This window comes from Poecilia formosa, unplaced genomic scaffold (genome assembly GCF_000485575.1).
Source record: "Poecilia formosa unplaced genomic scaffold, Poecilia_formosa-5.1.2 Scaffold220, whole genome shotgun sequence".
In the NCBI taxonomy this organism is placed as follows: Eukaryota; Metazoa; Chordata; class Actinopteri; order Cyprinodontiformes; family Poeciliidae; genus Poecilia; species Poecilia formosa.
In genome coordinates this window covers 1,005,223-1,010,671 of record NW_006800159.1, presented here as the reverse complement: position 1 = coordinate 1,010,671, position 5,449 = coordinate 1,005,223, and the positions used below count along the sequence as shown (strand labels likewise).

General features: G+C 42.5%; 1 long non-coding RNA gene across 1 annotated transcript in view; it reads right to left on the bottom strand.

Moving 5' to 3' along the window:
* The window catches only part of LOC107838206 (uncharacterized), a 7,783-nt gene extending 5,281 nt beyond the window's left edge, over positions 1 to 2,502 (bottom strand). Inside the window, exons 1-2 of the long non-coding RNA XR_001664265.1 lie at positions 2,415 to 2,502; positions 1,062 to 1,094 (exon numbers count right to left, since the gene is read on the bottom strand). This is a non-coding gene — a long non-coding RNA (uncharacterized LOC107838206). The remainder of the gene's footprint in view (positions 1 to 1,061; positions 1,095 to 2,414) is intronic.
* Between the last annotated feature and the right edge of the window lie 2,947 nt (positions 2,503 to 5,449).

Below are 5,449 nucleotides of genomic sequence, written 5' to 3'. Positions count from 1 at the left end.
CGGGCTGGAGCGGGGTGGGGTGAGGCAGGGTGGGGCGGGTTGGGTTGGGGGGTAGTGGGAGGTAGGGCGGTGCTGAGTGTCTGGTCAGAAGGAGTGTTGATCGATTCCAGGCTCTGTATTTTCCAGACTGGCTGAATGGTTAAGGTCAAAGGTTTCCTACTCTTGTTTCCTATGAAAGAGAGGCTGTGTGTGTGAGTGTGTGTCACTGGGAGCTCATGTGGAGCAGTAAATATGAATGTGTGTTTGCTAAATTTCACAGTGAAAGCTGGTTTTGTAAGTTTTTTCTTCATTTTTTTTCCCCCCAGATTAGATTAAACTGAGCAAGAGGCGCGACTGAACTACAGGAAGGAAGGCGACACGAGCCTACTTATTGTTAAAATTCCTTATTTTTAAATTAAAGGGTCTTTTAAAGGGACAGTATTATACACACCATAAATATATATAAATATATATAAAATATGCTGTATCAGTCAAATATGACTTATAACAAATTTGACTTTGTAATTGAACTCCTTGAAATTGGGTTTCTCCTTCTCTTTTTGAAACTCCGCCTTCAGGAAGTCATCACAACATGGATCCTCAATTAATCATTTAACATAATTAAAGAGTTAATAGGGATTCTTACCAGCATTGCTCTGAGAAGTAGCTCCTATGATGAGCTTAGCAGATGTGCTAAAGAAAGCTCACTCAGCAGAAAGCTGAGTGGGCAGGGGGGCTGTTCTGTGAGTCTGAAGATTGGAAGCTGCAGCACTGAGGAGGAGCTTCGTCCTTAAAGGCGGGGCTAGGTCCCCCCAAATGTTTTGCAAATCTGAATGTTTGCCATGGAGATTAAAGTATTTCTCAAACATGCATGAAAGAATCAAAGCAGCACTCCAGACATGTTTTTGACAAGGCAATAACATTATAACATGATGTAAAGCTAAAAAAAAAAAAAAAAAAATTACATGACACTACCTCTTTAAGAGAAACTTTTAAGAAGTTCTAATTCTACACCAAACCTTTTGGAAAAATAATTTGAGATGCTTTTAAAAAAATGAAAATGGGATGAAGAAATAACAGACCTGAACTGCTGGACCAGGTGGCTGGACATCTTGCTTCAGGAGGAGAGAAAAAAAACAAACAAACATTATTTTCAGCTTCTGATGCTGCAGCTTGAATCAATCCTGACAGCTTTGATCTTCCATAAACCTCAGCGGTGGGTGAAACATGGAGGAACCACATCACAGACCACTTAGAGATAAAGATGCTGACAGACTCAGGTAGCAGCAGCCCAAATAAAGGTCTAACCCCGGCGATTGGGACACAGAAGCATGCCGCACACCGCGCACGCAGCAGCATGTGCAGGCTGCATGTAATGCACTGACGCAAATCTGGTGCATCTACATGTGAGCACGGCTGTGTGAGAGAAAGAAGGAAGGATAAAGAGAAGGGGGAGGGGTGTAGGCAGAATGGAGCAGGGAAGGGTGCGAGACTGAGTGAGTAGCGCCCCATTCCCCCACCTCTTCCTCCTTCCATCACTCTCCCACTCGTTGCCCCTCCCCCCACCAGGGACTTGAACCCGTGACCTCACTGGTGAACGAGTTCAAGGGAGGCACCCACGCTGCTGCTGCTGCTGCTGCTGGGGATGTGTGTGAGTGTGAGTGAGAGTGTGACCTCAGCCGAGTTCAGCTGTGTGTGTGTGTGCGTGTGCATGCGTGTGTGTTCAGAGACGTGTTTATTTTGGGGTTTTGTCAAACACTGATTCTCACAACTGGAGGTTTGAGCGAGAAGAGGAAGAGCTGCTGAAGTCTTCCTGGGAATTTCCACTCACAGTTTCTCTGTTTCTGATCACTGGTTTGAAATGTGACAAGGATTTGATATGTGTGTGTGTGTGTGTGTGTGTGGATGTGTGTAACGCCTCTGGTTTTGGCTATCTGCTGGGTGTGTGAGTGTGTCTGCATCCTGATACCTGCCCCAGACTGGATCAATACTCTAATCTAATTGTCATTCTCTTGCGTTGTGGCAGTCGGCCATGCAGCTCACACAGCATGCGGGTCGGCACGCCTTTCTACTCACACACACATACACACACACATACACACACACACACACGCACACATGCACACACACACACACACATACACACATGCATTTAAAAAAAAACACACACACACAATCACAGCAAACCGACATGATGAATGAGAATCCAGCAGTGTGGTTGCCATGTTAGCCTTGTTGTTCTCCGCTCCATCCTCCCGTCTCTCTGGGCGTTCCTCCTCAGTGTTGCATCATGCACGCCCTTCAGTGTGGGCAAACACTCGCTGACACCCTGTCACATCACACCGACCTCTCCCTATCAAGGTCCGGTGAAGAGGGAGGATGCTGGAGGACGCTTCGGAGGCACAGCACCAGAACCAGAACCAGAACTGACTCACCTTCTGCATCAGCCTCTGCTGGAGCAGCAACACCTCTGTCCTCATTTTCCTTTTGACTCTGATGGACTTCCACCCTGTCTTCCTCTGTCCTTTCTGCTCTTCATCCTTCTCCTCCTCTTCGTCCTCCTTTGTCGTTTAACACTCTCTTTCCTTTCCTTTGCTCTGCTCCGTTGTCGTGGTCCCGCTGATTTAAACTGGAGGCTGTCTGCTAAGAGACTGAGCAGCAATAGGAAGTACAAACCAGGACAGACACACACACTCACAGACACACACACAGGCTCTGTCAGTTTGAATGAATACTGTGCACACTTGGCTTGTCTCTCCTCCCCCCTCTCTCTCTTCCTCTCTCCCCTTTTCCTTCTCTCTGTCTACCAGACACCCCTCCTCCACTCCTTTCTTGCTCTGGCCTCCTTTACTATCTCCTCCCTCCCTCCCTCTATCCCTCCTTCCTTTACTCTCTCTCTCTCTCCCTCACCGTTTCTGCTGCTACCCTTCAAACATGTTCACACTCCAAGACTGACAGACGTTATAGAGCTGCACTGCTACCCCAATGACCCCACCCACCACGGACACACACATGCACATGCGCGCGCACACACACAGTGTCTCATGGGTGGAGGTTTGTTGTAGACCAGAATGCAGAGATGAGGTGGAGAGGAGCATGATGAAATGAAGGTTTAATAATAAACTCAGGCTGATATTAACAGCAGCAACAATAGCAGAGGATCTGACAACTGACTGACTGAGCCAAGGAGTGTTTATGCTTTTGGATTACAGAATGCTACACATATGAGCAAATGAACAGAGGAGGAGCAGCCACAGGACAGCAGGCGGCCAACGCCCTGAGGGACACCACAGAGTGAACCAGAAACCCCCGAAATAAATCAGTCAATCAAAAACAATCAGAAATACAAACATGGACACAGACAGAAACTCTAAATGCTACAGTTTGTGAAAGCGGCTGTAAATTTTTATAAAATAACTTTCTCTGTTTCCCTTTATAGATGTGCTATGTTGAGACAGTGTAATATTAGACACATAATCTGTGAAACAACCAGAGCCTCTATTGCTGTGAAGCAATACAAAAACAATCAATCAGAGCCAGGAGGAGGGGCTTAGTGCTATCAATCACTGCTCAATGTGCTGATGGTGGAGAAACAACTGACCATTACAGGACAACACTTTATGTGCTGCTCATTCTAACTAGCCTGAGCATTCACAACAGGCTCTACTGATGTGGAGTAACTGGATTTAAAAGGTTTACTTTTCTTTTTCTAACATATTTAGGAATTAAAACCTCCTTGGATTATTCCAGTAGAAGCAGCAGTCTGCTATGAACACATTTGTGTTCAGTGTAGCCACTAAACATCAGTCTGCAGTAATTCTACCTTTTCATCAAGCTGATCATCCTGCTTGATCTGACAGCACACTTCAACTCTTCTGCATTGACTCTGACGTCTGTCGTCTTCCTCTTCTGAACAGTCCATTCTTTCTCTGCGGGGTTTAGGTCAGGCCAGTTTGTTGGTGTTACCATGGTGATTACAACAGGTACTGGTACTTTTGGCAGTGTGGGCAGATATCAAGTCCTACTAGAAAGTGAAATCAGCATTTCCATAAAGCTTTGTCAGCAAAATGAAGCACGAAGGCATCGAAAATGTCACATTAAAAGGTTATATCCAATAGCAACAGATGACACAGCATCCCTAATCATCAGTCGTCAACTGGACCGTGTTTATGACAGATTTAAATAACGTTTGCCTTAAGACAACTTTTTTAGAACTATATATGAACTATATATTTAAAGTTTGACAAATAAAGTTTGTCAAACTTACTATATTTACATGATGACTTAATAAACATAAGAAATTTACTTGGTTACCCAGTTATTTGTGACCAGGGAACTCAGTGTATTGCAGTTGGATCACCTGTTTTCATTTTTCAGGGTAACTTGATCAAAGTGCTTCTTCATCAGTTGATGTATCTTTTTAAATGTAAGAGAAACCAAATTTTGGATATTAATTACAGTAGCTTTAAGCTGTGACAATCAACATTGACAGAAATGAACAGATTCAAAAAAATTTTTATGTATGCAACAAATGGAATGAAATTTACTCTTTGAATCGAAATACCTCATTACATCAACTTTCAAATTATATTCTAAATTATTTCAAAGCTATTCTAATTTAAGGAGATGAATTAGAAGCTGGTTTCCCAAAAACATGCCGAAGAAATGAGAAACAATGTAAGAAAGTTTTGAAAGCGTATGGAAGACCTGACAGAAATTAGATGATGGTCGATCCATTAGGAGCGGTCCACCTTGTGGCACCTGCAGACCCAGACTGATGACTGAGTTCATCATTGTTTGGTAAGTGTCAGATTTGAGGATTATTTTCATTAATCAGCTCCACTTCTCCTGGTTAATTCAAAGAGTTAAATCTACTTCTGAGCTCCACTGAAGTTGATTCAGAGTGGAAGCAGCAGTCTACTTCTAGAATGTTTCTTAAACATTCAAAACATGAATGTTTAAGAAAACAAAAGGGAGGATTTGACTTTATTGGGAGAATTTCTACACATGCATTATTGGTTTCTGCTCTGCATCCCCAGATGCAGAGCAGAAACCAAACATGGAGAAGCAGCATTCAGTTTCTATGCACCACAAATCTAACAAACTTCCAGAAAACTGCAAAACAGTTGAAACCCTGAGTTTCTGTTTAGAGTTGCTTTTGAACCATAATAAATGAAATATTGACTAAAATATTTCAGTCATGTTGTGCTTCATGATTTTGAAGATGGTATTTAACAAAATGTAATGTTTATTGTTTGTTTCACAATAAGTAAAGAACTTTGAACTGCCTTGTTGCTGAAATGTGCTACACAAATAAACTTAAACATTTTCTCATCTCAATTCTTTTTTTTATTTCCAGCAGTTTAAATAAGAATTAAAAACAAACTCAACATTTTCTAATAAACATTTCTGACATGTAAAAAAAATATACTGTGTATATATACTGCTCAAAAAAATAAAGGGAACATTT